The sequence below is a fragment of the Tyto alba genome, unplaced genomic scaffold, assembly GCF_018691265.1.
Source record: "Tyto alba isolate M040663 unplaced genomic scaffold, T.alba_DEE_v4.0 Super-Scaffold_6, whole genome shotgun sequence".
Lineage (NCBI taxonomy): Eukaryota > Metazoa > Chordata > Aves > Strigiformes > Tytonidae > Tyto > Tyto alba.
Window position 1 is genome coordinate 18,654,266 of NW_024881327.1, and position 13,476 is coordinate 18,667,741.

Here is a 13,476-nt window from a genome sequence, read left to right on the forward strand (position 1 = left end):
TTTGTTTTGTTTCTGCAGCAGAGCTGGGACTGTGAGAATACGACAACCTTTCCCTTGTGTAATGTCAATGTCGGCTATCACTTTGGCAGAATCAGCCAGCCCAGTGAAGACAGAAAAACCCTCCTTCCCTCCTGTTTTTTCATCTGCTGGTGGCATTCAAAGTGACCTTCCCTTATAAATATTGGTGAGTGACCACATGGGGAAAGCAATTCCTTGGTGCAAAGAAACTTGTTTCAAAAACCTGTGTTGACCTGAGGGGTTTCCGTTTTGTTCAAAGTATAAAAAACCCCCACGCATTCAGGTGTTTGTTTTTTTTTTTTTTCCTTTTTAATAATAACTTGAGGTATTTAACAACACTTATTTTTCTATACTTACAAGCATTTATAGAACACTAGCATGTGCTATGTATTCAAACCATATCTTTCAAAATACTATTCGAAATACTTTCAAAATCTCTCGCTCTTCCTGTTACTTTCTGTTGGCTAAATGGTCTGGAATGGTATAAATTCATCATAATGCCCCAAATATGGCAAGATTAAACTTTCCCAAGTGTAGGAATTAAGGAAAATAGCTAGAGGCTGTGTTCTGGGACCCTTCTGGTTTGGGAAGCATGCCTAGGGTGAAATCACTGCACTGAAGAAATTTTGATGCCCACAGGGCAGTCCAGGAATGATGTAGCAACTGTAGTAGTTCCATAAGGCTGTCTAAATTGCATATTTAAGTACTGAAAAGTTTTCTGGTCATTTGAGGCTATTTCAGCTGTTTTATCCTGCTTGAAACATCCAGTGTATCTAAAGAGATTTTCAGTGTTGAAAACAGACGTGTAGATAATGAAATAGCCACCCAAGGCTCAGGAAAATTTACAGTACCATAACAGAGAACATTACAGAGTACATACTCAGATACAAAAAGCATTCAACATGGCTTGGAACAGTTTGGAAGCTGTAAATGTGTGCAGGATCTAAGGCTGGAAATTATTTAAGGTTTACACGTATTTAATCTAAAGGCATTGCCATAAAGAGTCACTTAGATGGCTGCTATTCAGTATTAACTACATTATTGCAATTATCTCCTATTCAGACTACAGTCAGATGACTGTGATGTATCATTTATGACTATATGATAAGTAATGTTTGATTTTTAGAATATTTTTCTTAACCACATGTGTACTTGAAGTATGTCAGATTAAAAGACCAGAGAAGCTTCAAAAGAAATATTAATAGGAGCGTTATCATGTCAGCAGCCTAACAAAATAATGCCTTTTCATCAAAGGAACACTTCCAGCAAAACGAAAAACTGGTATATGTTGTGTATGTATCTCTTCCTTAAGAATGAGCAGTGGTGTCATTTAGAAGTTCCTCAGCTATGTGTTAGGATTCTCACTGGTTTCCTTAGCTACTAATAATCAGGGGACAGAGTGGATAAGAGAAGAAAAAGGGTAAAAATTTAGCATAATTGTATAAATGTCTATGTTCTATCAATGTTCTTTCTTTCTGTATCAACTATGTGATGGAGTCTTACTAATTTGGGGGTTGCATTTGGGTATACAGGTAAATCAGTATCAGGCTTGGATTTGAGGATTACAGTGAATCTCTTAGAACTGAATTAAGCCTTCATCCTGGTCTGGGATCATTGTAATAATGATTTCAAAAAATGAAGGAAGAAATAAAGGTATTGGATGAATATATTTTCTACAGCTTTTCATCTAGTAACAACATGCTAGTCATAACCATATACTACAACACTTAGTTCAGTAACGTATGATATAAGGTTGCACACCATTTAAAACATGAGGGGAAGGTAGAGTTTCAAAGCATTCATCTTTTGAGAAAGGCCTTCTTTAACTGTGTTTCCATTCTAAAGTTGTATGCCAACTCATTTTTATATCTTTAGAGGATGTTGCATAGCTTTACAGTAGCTGTATGAATATAAATGTGCATATTTTGCACATTTAGCTGCTTTCATTTAAAATGGATAGGACATAAGTGTAGACATACAGATCACAACTCATAATTTTAAGTTATAAGGACATTTTTTGAAATCTTGCAGGAGCAGTTGGAATACTAATAACAGGTAGTTGAATGATCGTGAGCTCTGTTGGGGCCACAGCAACTGCTCTATCCTCACTAGGAGAGTGTAGCAGCTTTGTAAATGTTAGAATGTGACCAGAGAGGATCAAATATAATTGTTACCGTTTCTCAGTGCCTTTCTGGTATCTCAAAAAATGGTGGCTTTTTTACTTTTGGCTACATCTAAAGCTAGAAAGAAGCGACAAAGCATGCCAATAATTTGTGATATTATATTTTCCTGATTTAATTTATCTTTGATACAACTGTGTACTTCAGTATGATCTGCCAGATGGTTCCAGATTCAGTAATACGCTGCTTCCATTGCATTTTGCACATATTTGATATTTCGCTTGAGTCTGACATTTTACAAAGAGTAAGGGGACTTAATTCAAGAAAACTGAGAGGAGTAATTTGATAAATAAATTTAATAAATAATATAAATCTTTGCTCTATACAAAGAAGAGGGGATTGAACACATTCTTGGTTTTAACCTATCATGTCTGAGTGGGATTAATCCACTCCAATTATTTTATTGGTGTTTTTTTAAAGCTTCAACTATTTTTCAGGAGTTTGGTGAAAAATCCAGTGTAAGTTCTAACACAGAAAGCTTTAAAGGCAAGTTTACGCCTTTGAAGCCTGTAGCTCTGAACTACATACGAAGGCTTTATGAGGACACTTTCTTGCAGCTTAGTTCAAATATCGATTGATTGTGCACACCACATTAACTTCTAGAAGTACGAACTATCATTAGTCTTAAACAGTGTTGCTCTCCCCTAAGTAAAGGACTTTGCTATAAAAGAATATATATTTTTCTTTGTATCTATAAGTTTCTTTTTCATATTCATTTAATTTTCTTGTGCCTAAACTCAGGAAACTGGAATCATTGCGCTTTTGGTTTTTAAATAAAAAAGTCCACAAATTGCCAACTAGCACAAACAGGATGATTCAGGAGCTAGAACTAATAAAGCCAGCTTTCCTTTGGAAATTTTGTTTTCTTTGTACTGGAAGATCACCAATTTCAACTTCAATCCCAATTTCCCTATTCCTCTTGTCTCCTATTACCCTCAGTGGCTGAGAGACAAAAGAGCTGTGCTTAGTTTGCAACAGCATGAATGCTGAGTAGCCCAGCCAGCTCTTTTCAGAATGCCTGAATTCCACACACATTCCTCTCCCTGAGGATATTCATTTGGATCTCCATCCCTGAAACTTGTAGGATCTTAGTTATCTTTAAGACTTGCTTTTTTTGTGATTTGGTTAACCCTTGACAGTCGCCCAGCTGAAAAATTACTAAGTGGAGAGAGATAGGACACACATACAGACTGGGAAAAATGCACAGGCATAAAAAAGGTTCAAGAAGTATCTGGGATCCCAATGCTGCCGTTGGGAGTAAGAGACAACTCAATCAAAAAATTTCAACAAATTATTTTCTTAATTAATAAGCAAATTTTCACAAACCATACTTATGACTCTTAATTCCTTATTTGATCTTTTATTTGCTTAAATAGCAGATAAAACCATTCCCCCCCTCCAGCTTTTTAACTTAAAAACTATATAAAAGTGAATTGCTGATGTTAACTTGAGATTTTACAGTGATTATTTAGCTAAATCATCCTGACTGCTCATGCCTAAGTCTGATTAATGAGTAAGAATAGAGAATACTAGTCAGTGACTGTTTACATAAAATGTTCAGAGTTCAAAGAAATTCATAGATAAGTCTGAGTAATCAAAATATTCATATGAAAATCACAAAAATGCTGGCAAATACTTGAATAGCATGTATCTTCATCATATGTGTCATTAAAACTAATTTTAGCAGATTGCACAAAAAAAATGGAAAAAAAATAAAATTATATACACACATGGAAATAACAAAGGTAAGTTATTCCTTTACAAAATGAAATATAATTTTGATAACGTGATTTGTTTGTGTACATGAAAAACTTTAAAAAATTAATGCTAGTACTACTTCCTCTATTAAACTATGGGGCAATCTAAGCTTAAGTGTGGAAAGCTGCTGTGTAAAGGAAGTAAATAAGAGGGCTCTGAAGAGGTGCCAAAGCTTTTTAAGTGACAGCATTTAGGAACCACTAACTATTCATGTGACAGTACTTTCAGATAACTAAGTAGCTGTCTCCTCAACTATTTAAACATCCAGGTCAAAGTTATTACACATATATTCTTGTTACTTGGTTACAGTTATGCAGCAAAGTTGAAATTAAGTTGTTATTATTCATGTATCTTATTTCAAGAGGAGGGAGGAAAAGATATTTCAGAATTTTATTATGGTTTTTATTTTTTGTGTCTCTTTGCTTTCTATTTTTACTTTTATGTGTATAACCAATTTAATTTTTATTTTAATTTTGGTTCAGGTTACATACATTTTTAACTAAAGCTTTAGAATTATCAAACTGAATTTTACAGTTTTATGGTGACTGTAATAAAAGACTTCTGTATGAGCACCACAGAGAATGACATCACTTCACTTTCAAGCACCTGGTGCTTGGACTGGCATCCAACTCTGTGTTATGTGCTGTGAACTAAGTGATGTGTTTCAGCGTGAGATGCTGAAAGGAGCCAGGCCTAGTGGTCAGTGGAAAGTGTGGGGTTAAGAGATGTGCCACAGATTTCACGTTCTTGGGCTACAAAGAGCCATCTTTATCAGAACACGAGTTGCAGCTAACCAGAAGTAGAGTAACTGTGAGACCCGTTTGTGGCCCTTGCTGTGTCAGTCTGCGTGCCTCTGTCTGCAGACACAGGCCTCCCCATCATGAGGATCATGAGGGAGGCGAGCTTCTGAATGAGCTCCAGCTAGACATCGTTCAATGTCTAGACATCGTTCTTACAGAATTCTCCTGTATTCTTCACTAATGTTGAGAAACTTTAGAAAATGAGAGGGACTAGAAGGATCAGAAAAAGTACAACTGTAGCCTTGTGGTTAGTATAATCTCCACAGAGGAGAAAGGAGGGGCCCTGGACTCAGTTTTAAGGACTGCTCCTGCATTTTTTACTGGGTAGTCATTGAAAAGCACCTTTCAGCGTAAGAACTTGATTTCTTATAACAAAGAAGATGTTGATTTAATAAAAGTTACTGAAAATTCACACAAAATAGAGCTCATATTTCATTTGGTTTTATAAGTTACAGATACAAGCTTTTGGAAGCAAATATGCTTTTTCAATTTTTTTTTTTTTTTTTTTTTTTTTTTTTTGTTAATTTCAAGTGGTAAGGGGAAAAAAAAGATATCTTCTATACCCTACATTATACTTTGCTTCACATGAATCCAGTTGGGATTTCAGGGACGACATTTCTTCTTCAGTACTCCATCTCTTTCTGTCAGGTATATAGCTTTTCTGTGTATGCTTCTCATTGCTTTGCAAAAGGATGTTTTAAAGGCATGCTGGACCCTTGACTATGTAAGACTTAGTTAAAGAAACTTAACATGCATTTTATCAAAGTGCACTGGCAATAGTCAGATTTGCTGTGAAGCGGTTCCTGTGATTCCCTGGCTTAAATGTAATCCTGGTTTGGAATGTTTGCTAGTAAGCCATACCAAAATAGAGCAAATATACAGACAAATAGAATGCAATTAATTAGGTAAAAAAGGAGGAATTTAAGGCCAAGGAGATTCTTTTGTTTTTCATTACCAGTTTGTTACTTTTATTCCTGGTAACTTCTGATTGACATAGCTATTGTGTTAGTGTTAAAGAAACTAAAATGAATAGAGCATCAGTCTGCACTTTCACTTTTCAATTCTCAGCGACCTGTGACTAACTGAAGGCAACCAGCAACCAAACTGAAGGCTTGCCAGCCGGCAAGATGTACTTTAATTAGTTTCTTGAACAGCTAAATATTCAAGCAGTCTAAAGCAGACATCAGAGATGAAGACAGTTTAAAAGAATTATATTTTTCTTTTCATGTCCAACTTCAGCCACTTTCAAAGTTTTCATGGTTTACAGTTTTATTATTTTCTGTGTCTGTTACACCATTCCTTACCACATTTTCCAGTCCCAGCTCAGGAACTGACTGTAGGATGTGCTAAGGCAACATTAGCACTTGCAGACATAATGGACTGAATCATAAGGGTTGTATTTCCTTGAGGGTCCACAGCAATATATGCCAATATATTACTTCTCCACTAATTTAATACATAAATTTAAGCATATCTGAAAATCTAATTTGCCTTCAAATCCACTTCTCCGTTCTACTGGTGTTGGATTTCTCTTATCTCAACTACAATCCTGTTTGCATGTATGTGTGCAGATTTTGTGGGCCAGTATAAAAGCCAAATTCAGACAAACACAACAGGACCTAAATCTTGTAGGTGCTGGCCTGGAAGTGTGGGTAGTGTTTTTGACACAAAGGTTAATAGAGTTAATTATGTGAATTAAATGAATATAGTTCTCTACTGGAGCATAATATACTTCTGTACCTTAGAAAAAAGTTAAAAAATGGACATTTCCCTTTCACTGCATTTTAAAATATACTGACATACCAGTCACAGAAAAATGCAAAATGCATTTATATTAAAGGTATTGTATTAACAAAGAAAAATCATGCTTCAGCTAGTGGGGTCTGATCTACTAATCAGAACAATGTATGGTTATAGGTATTCTTTATGCCTTATTATTTTCTGGTGCAAATATTAATAGTGATTGTTAAGACATGATTTCCATGCCAGCATGAAATTCTGAAATTAAATGTACTTAGCATTCAACATTAAAACACAACAATAGAAAAATAAAATGGAGATATTTAGGTCTATAGGGCTAAATTAGCTATCAGTCTGGTTTACATTTTTAATATTATTTATACCCAATTTGAACTTGATTTTAGACACTGAGGAGCCTACGGTTTATTTGTTTTCAGATTTGAAAATTCACCTAACTTCTTGAAAAGTTTCAAAAATATTATCAAGTTGGGTTTTTTAACTCCTATGATACATTAGTAAATGTTGCATTCATAGCAAATTGAGGTACAAATCCTGAAGCTATCCTAATTCCTTAAAGACTTTCATGCAGGTAAAGTAATTTTCAAGATGTGGATAGTTCTATAGGTGAGGCCTTTGCTCTATTGTGAAATGCCCTTACTGTGTTAGGACAGAACTGTACCAAGAGAATACTGAGGTCACACTAGCTCCAGGCATTGATAAATGCTAAATTACCAGGAGCTGAACACTGGGAGGATGTATTTTCCCATCCAAGTGGTTCTTTCTTTACTCTCTAACAAGACAGAATTAGGCTTCAAGTGAATGCACATCTTTATTTTTTCTAAAAAAAAAAAAAAAAACAAACCAAACCAAAAACAAAAGCAAAACAAAACAAAACAAAACAAAACAAAAACAAAAAACACTATTCTTCTTCTGAAAAACTCCATAAGTGTTTTATTTAACTGACTGGTTCTTACAATCTCTTTTTTAAAAGAAATTAGCTGTTAATATCCTGGGAAATATTTGTGTTAAAGGTCATATTAAACAAAAGTCAAATCTAGACTATCTGAGGTGTCTGGAGAAGATGTTTAATGCAAATTTTTGTGCAAAAGAGATGTGTGTCACTGCAGGTCATCTCTGAATATTCTTGTTGGGGTTTCTCTGTTGGATATGCAATCTCAGCTAAATGTTTTGAAGAGGAGGAATCAAATAAATTGCCCTATTTTGGGTCTTTCTCATCTGTATACAGTTGTGCAGCTCTAGTAGACCTGAAAATTGCCCAGAGACGAACTTTTAAAAAATAAAGTGCTTTTGAGGCAGAAAATTGCTTTTCTGCAGCATGGTCTAAGGGACAGGATGTGACAGGAGGACAAGGAGTTGTCACTATGTAGCAATATTGTAAAGCATATCTTACATAACAAAAAGGATCATTTGTCTCTTTTTTCTTTAATTTTGGACTACAAGATATTTAATTGAAACAGCTGAAGGTGTGCCCTAGACCAAGAAAAAAACATTCTAATTTACAATTAAAACTGAAAGTTTCTCCCTTAACACACCTGTAATAGCTATTTATTGCGGAGCACATGTGTTATGGATGTCTGTCCACCACTTCAGAAGCCTTATTCCCAAAAGGAAGATTAAAAAAAAAAAAAGCTCATTGTACATGCATGTCAAATATTAGCATGATTCTTGTCGTATAATAAGAAAAGAAAGTGGTTTGTGATTTTGATTAGGCTCTTGATGTTTGAGAGTGATTTTGTATGGCTCAATTTTCCTTTTTATGGCAGTTTGTACATATAAAACAAAATGAGGAAAGGAGTGGAGGGGGAAAGAAATGTACCATTTATATACTAAGGATATGAGGCCTCCTTTGGGCCCATTATACGTTAATGGGTCAGCTGAGATTTATTAGGATATGTATATTAATCTTTATACACATTCACATACAATAATTGTTCCTTTGGTACTATAATGTGATTAGCTGTGAATTTGTGCAATATTAACAATAATATGGATTTCCATATTACAGAACAGTAATAACAAATGGTTATTAAAAATGCATGTAAAGTATGGGATGTGAAAGCACTTCCAAACTCTCAGAAATCTGTTTACGTTCTGTTGGTTTTAAATACCAGAACAGTTACGTCTTTACTCTAAAGTAAAATCTTGTATGAGAAAAGCAAAAATTTTATGTTCCACAAAAGTGAATGAATGAGTCTAAAACTGTCTGAAAGAAAGACCAGTGTCTGTTTCTTATTGAGATTTTTACATTACTATTATTTTAAAATACAGCAAAAAATAGAAGGTAACAGTAATGTTCAGTAGTAGAATTCTCTTGTATATAGGAGCGAGGTGCAGTGTGGAAGGAAGTGTCTAGGATCCCTGCTACTTCCCAGACAGCAAATTCAGCACTGATACCTCTATACTTCAAAACTGAGAGGACCTTCTCTCCTCTGTCTGGAATGGTATGAAAATATTTCCATTCATAGGGAAATCATTGTGTAATATACAGATATATTACAGTAGGAATATAGAAAGGGAGAACTAGTCATTTGAATTTTGTGAAGCTAATTTTTTTTTTTTTTTTTTTTTTCTCAAATGGCATAAAATAGAGTAGCCACTGATTTCAGATAGTTTGCAACAGTAGTACCTCTGTATGGCACATAGTTGTACAGCCTCCTCTATTACTCTACTTCTCCTTTGTGATCAGAAATTACAAAAGTCCCTGAACCTGGCTTTGAGACAAACAGCGCTGAGACCTTTTTATATTCTTCTTAAAGCATATATACTCCTTCCTCAAAAAAATGGCAGCTTATTTTCATAAGTTAGTAATGTTTGTTTATTGAAAGTTGGTTTACCCTCCCTTCATGACCCCATAGTGGGAGGGTGTCTTCTTTGACCCCTCTTTCCTGAATCATGAACTTCTATGTTTACCTTATGTATATTTGGGGGAACAGAGGGAATTTCTTTATTATTCCTTCTACCATTTGCCACATAATCTTAAGATTCAGTCTTTGGTGATTTCCAAAGCTCTTACTAATGTCACAGTTCCCATTTTTCATTCACATGATCTTAGAAACTTTTAAGAGTTATTAATAGATTACATCCTGTAAAACCTGACCATAATGGAGGAAGACAATCATTCATTTTTTGCTTCATCTTCTAGAAATGCTTCTATTTCCTAATTCAATGGTTTTTGGTCCTACAGGACCAAGATACCTGATAGCATGTGCCCTTGATATGCACGGGGTAAAATAGGGATTATTTTTTGTTATGCGTTTAAAAGATGTTCCTTAGACTTCCTTTGTCCTGTTTTATTGTCATTATATTGAATCCAGCATCTGATAATCTCAAACCTGAATAAATTTTCATGGGCTGAAAAAGGCTACTTGCAGACTTTCGGAATACTGTTTTCCCATATTTGCATTTTCTGCTCCAATACTCAAAAAGCTTACAAAATAAAAAAATTTAAGTAACTGAAGTATAGGATTTCTAGCCGCTTTATTTTCATACAAACTCTGGATAAAAAGACACCTACCTTATTCCTACTCATGGTAATATGCAATTTAAGTAGAGGGACTTTTGTCATGCATTTTGCATGAAGATGATGAGCATTCCATTGTATTCAAATGCTTGTGGAATTGCTGTAAAATGACATACAGCAGGTGGGCCAGTGTCATCTGTGGAAAGTCTCTCTGAGTGGCAACTCAGGCTGATGATGTCTCTCGTTGGCATACCATACTGCTGCCAGGCAGCTGCTCTTTGCTCACTTACCTATCGCATTTTATTGTGGTATAAACTGATCCCTTATTTCCAATGCATGTTTGGTCTCTCATTTGCTTCTGGTTATTAATTTGTGGCTGCAGAAGGGAACAAGTAAAAGGCAACCATTAAAAGCACAGTTCTGTGCAGTAAATTTTCAACATCAAGGTGGGATAGTCCAAGGCCTGTGATAAAAGTACCATCTCTCATGGTTGATTGGGCTTGAAGGATTTTACTGTTAACTTTGTGGTAACCTAACTAAATGTTTTTGCATTTTAACTATGTCAGACTATTCTGATAGCTGTTGTGAAGTTGTTGTCTTCAATATTTTACACTGCTTCATCATCATTTTAATGGGATCTTTGGGAACGTGTATAGACAGGCAGTGTATCAATATCAATACTCACATACTAATATGGATTAAACACTATAAATATAAATTCATATCAGCTTAAAGAATAAGTATGCATATACATTAACAAATATATTGAAGAAATAGATGAAGAGCATTTTGGGCTGTTTACATAACAGACACAATTAATCTTTTAAAAAAAAACCCAAGCATTTTGTGTAATGAAATTACATAAAATCTGCTTTATTTGATTTTGAAAAAATTTTCATTGTCTGTTTCATTTAGATTTTCAGTTATCTAATCTTGAGAAGACCGTTTAATATTTGTGAACATACTGTTTTAAATAAAATTAAGTAGAAGATTGAAACTCCTCATATGTTGGAACATTGATTACCCGATCACATTCTTGTCATGCTCTTCTCTTTAAATATGGAATCTTAAATAAGGTATTATTTCAGAAACGTTATGGAACTTACGTTTCCAAAAGATCTAAGAGGATATTTCCAACTGTCTGTGGTACTTTCACTGCTTCAACCTCATGAAAACCCTCAGGTTGGAGTCTCTTGTTTGCTATCTATAAATATTTCATAATATTTATGGAATTATAAAACTGGTCAAAATACTTCTAAAATTAAGCCATCTTTTTCCCCTGGAAGGGAACACACTGAATGTTCTGCAAGCTGTGCAGCATGTATTGAGCTTAGATGTCCAGTGGAAATCCACTGCTTCATACTTACCCTTATACAGCAATTTCAGTTCACAAGCAAGACCAGGAATGTTTTTTCTTGATTGATCTTTGATTTTGAAAAGTTTATTAATCATAACTTCTATTATATTAAATAAGCAGTATGGATAATAATAGTAGTATCATACTTTGGAAATATCTTCTTGTCTGCTGACAAATTTATTTCCCAGTGTTCCAGCAAGCTTTTATCTGTTGAGTTGCCATTTCACAGGAAGGAAAGTGACACTTCTGAATTATCCAGAGAAATAGTGTTTAAGAATGTTCATTAAATGTTGGAAAACATACCTTCAACTAATTATACTTAAAATGTAGTTCACGGTCTTACAGTGTGATCAGTAAACCATGACTTCCTTTCATAGGAGTAATCTTCATGGCAGTGGGGTAGACATTGGGGTACATCCTTCTTCAACTCGTTACAGACCTCTGCTGGTTATCTGACCTCAGCTAAAGTAATCCTTAAGGTATCCCAGACTGTGTCCCTCAGGAAATGTCAGTCCAGAATAGTGGGGCTTAATGTATCCTTAGTTGTCATTGGCCAGAAGGAAGCGTCAGTTGCTGTTAGCTGGCATTAGAGATACTCCAGTTTCCTCTGATCTCACAACACCAACTCATCACTTACACCTGGCAAACAGACATCATGTGTGAATGGTATGCACTGTGTGTAAGGACTGATACATTATATTTACACCTCTTGGGACAGCACAGCCATATTCAATTACTACTGAAATTCACAGCAGTCACAGGTGCTTGTGGAGCATAATTTATACAGTGATCACCTTTTAAAACGAGTGAACTTTCCCTGATGACACAATTACAGTTCCTCAGTATTCTTAACAATACTGTGAATCGGCAGATAATATTAGCTAAAGCATAGCTGGAAAATTCTCATACATTATATGTATAGTAGTGTAATTTCAAAATGTGATTTCTCTGTTTCACAAAATAATGATCTTTTTAAAAATTTCAGGACTTACGGCAGATGTTGAAGTGTCTGATAGAGTTCAAAACAGGTTAAAATTAGGCCAAACACTGAAAACTAATGATGTTTCTCTCTCACATTTAGATCTGCAGGTGTGACTGTATTCAGCAAATGAATCAAATTGAAGCAGCTTTGCTACAGAACTTAGGTCTGATACTTGTACAGCTTAGGTAGAGACAAGAGAAAAACGATCATAATTCAGAGTATGTAAGTGCATAGACATTTCCATTGGGCAAATCTAATGTATTGAATCTTACAACTCAGAAGGTACCTTGCCATGCTGTTCAGAAAAATAATTCTTGTTTTCTCTGCCTTTCCTGCTTCTTATTTTTCTTTCTTCACTTTTTTCTTTTGTCTTTAATTACTTTGTTTTAAAAACATTGGCAGGTTCTGACCACTACAGAAATAGGAAGAAGGCAATTCTGTGCTTCTGATGGAACAGATTTTCTGAAGCAGTGATCTATCCCAGTACACAATGCAGATTTAGGAAATTAGTTTTCAGGATACATATGTACTTTCAAAGTAACAATAAAATAATCTGCATTTCATGTGAAAAAGTGCATTAATTTACCTTCAGCAGAAATAATTTGACATCTATATCAAGGCAGCCTTATAATAATATTTTTCTATACATGTGTCATCATTTCTCCTGGTTTTACCTAGTTACCAGGTAACATCTTATACTTGCCATTAAAACAGCATTACTTCATAACTGAAAACATAATGATACATTTTCCGTATTTGCATCTGTAAATTATTTATTTAGCAATAGGAGTGTAAGCACAAATGTATTAAACTCTGTAAGTTATTTTGAAACTTTTCCAAATATTCTAATTTATTCTTTTTCTTCTAGCCTCTTGTGGTCTTCTAGCCTAATTTTTTTTTTTTTTTTAAAGCATTTATATTATTTATAGCAAGGAACAGACTGTAATGTATTTAGCAGAGAACTGTAGGCTCTCAGGGTGAACAAAAGAAAGATAAAATGTCTTTGGGTTTTTCACCTCTTTTCTGTCAGAATAAAATTTCACTCAGTATGGATACAACCTACACGCAGCCTTTCTCCACCCGCCAACCAGCCCAATGGAGCTTTCTTTTGAACCAGCTGGATATTGCTGCTGCTTTCAGATACAGAATGATCTTCTTTG

The 13,476-nt window shown here is 34.7% G+C and overlaps 1 protein-coding gene across 7 annotated transcripts in view; it reads left to right on the forward strand.

Annotated features, from left to right (window-relative positions):
• Positions 1–13,476, forward strand: part of TENM3 (teneurin transmembrane protein 3) — a 1,343,701-nt gene that overhangs the window by 510,373 nt on the left and 819,852 nt on the right. For all 7 annotated transcript variants that reach the window (XM_032988404.2, XM_032988405.2, XM_032988406.2 and 4 more), the window contains exon 6: positions 19–184. The gene's annotated coding sequence lies outside the window, so the exon portion shown is untranslated. The remainder of the gene's footprint in view (positions 1–18; positions 185–13,476) is intronic.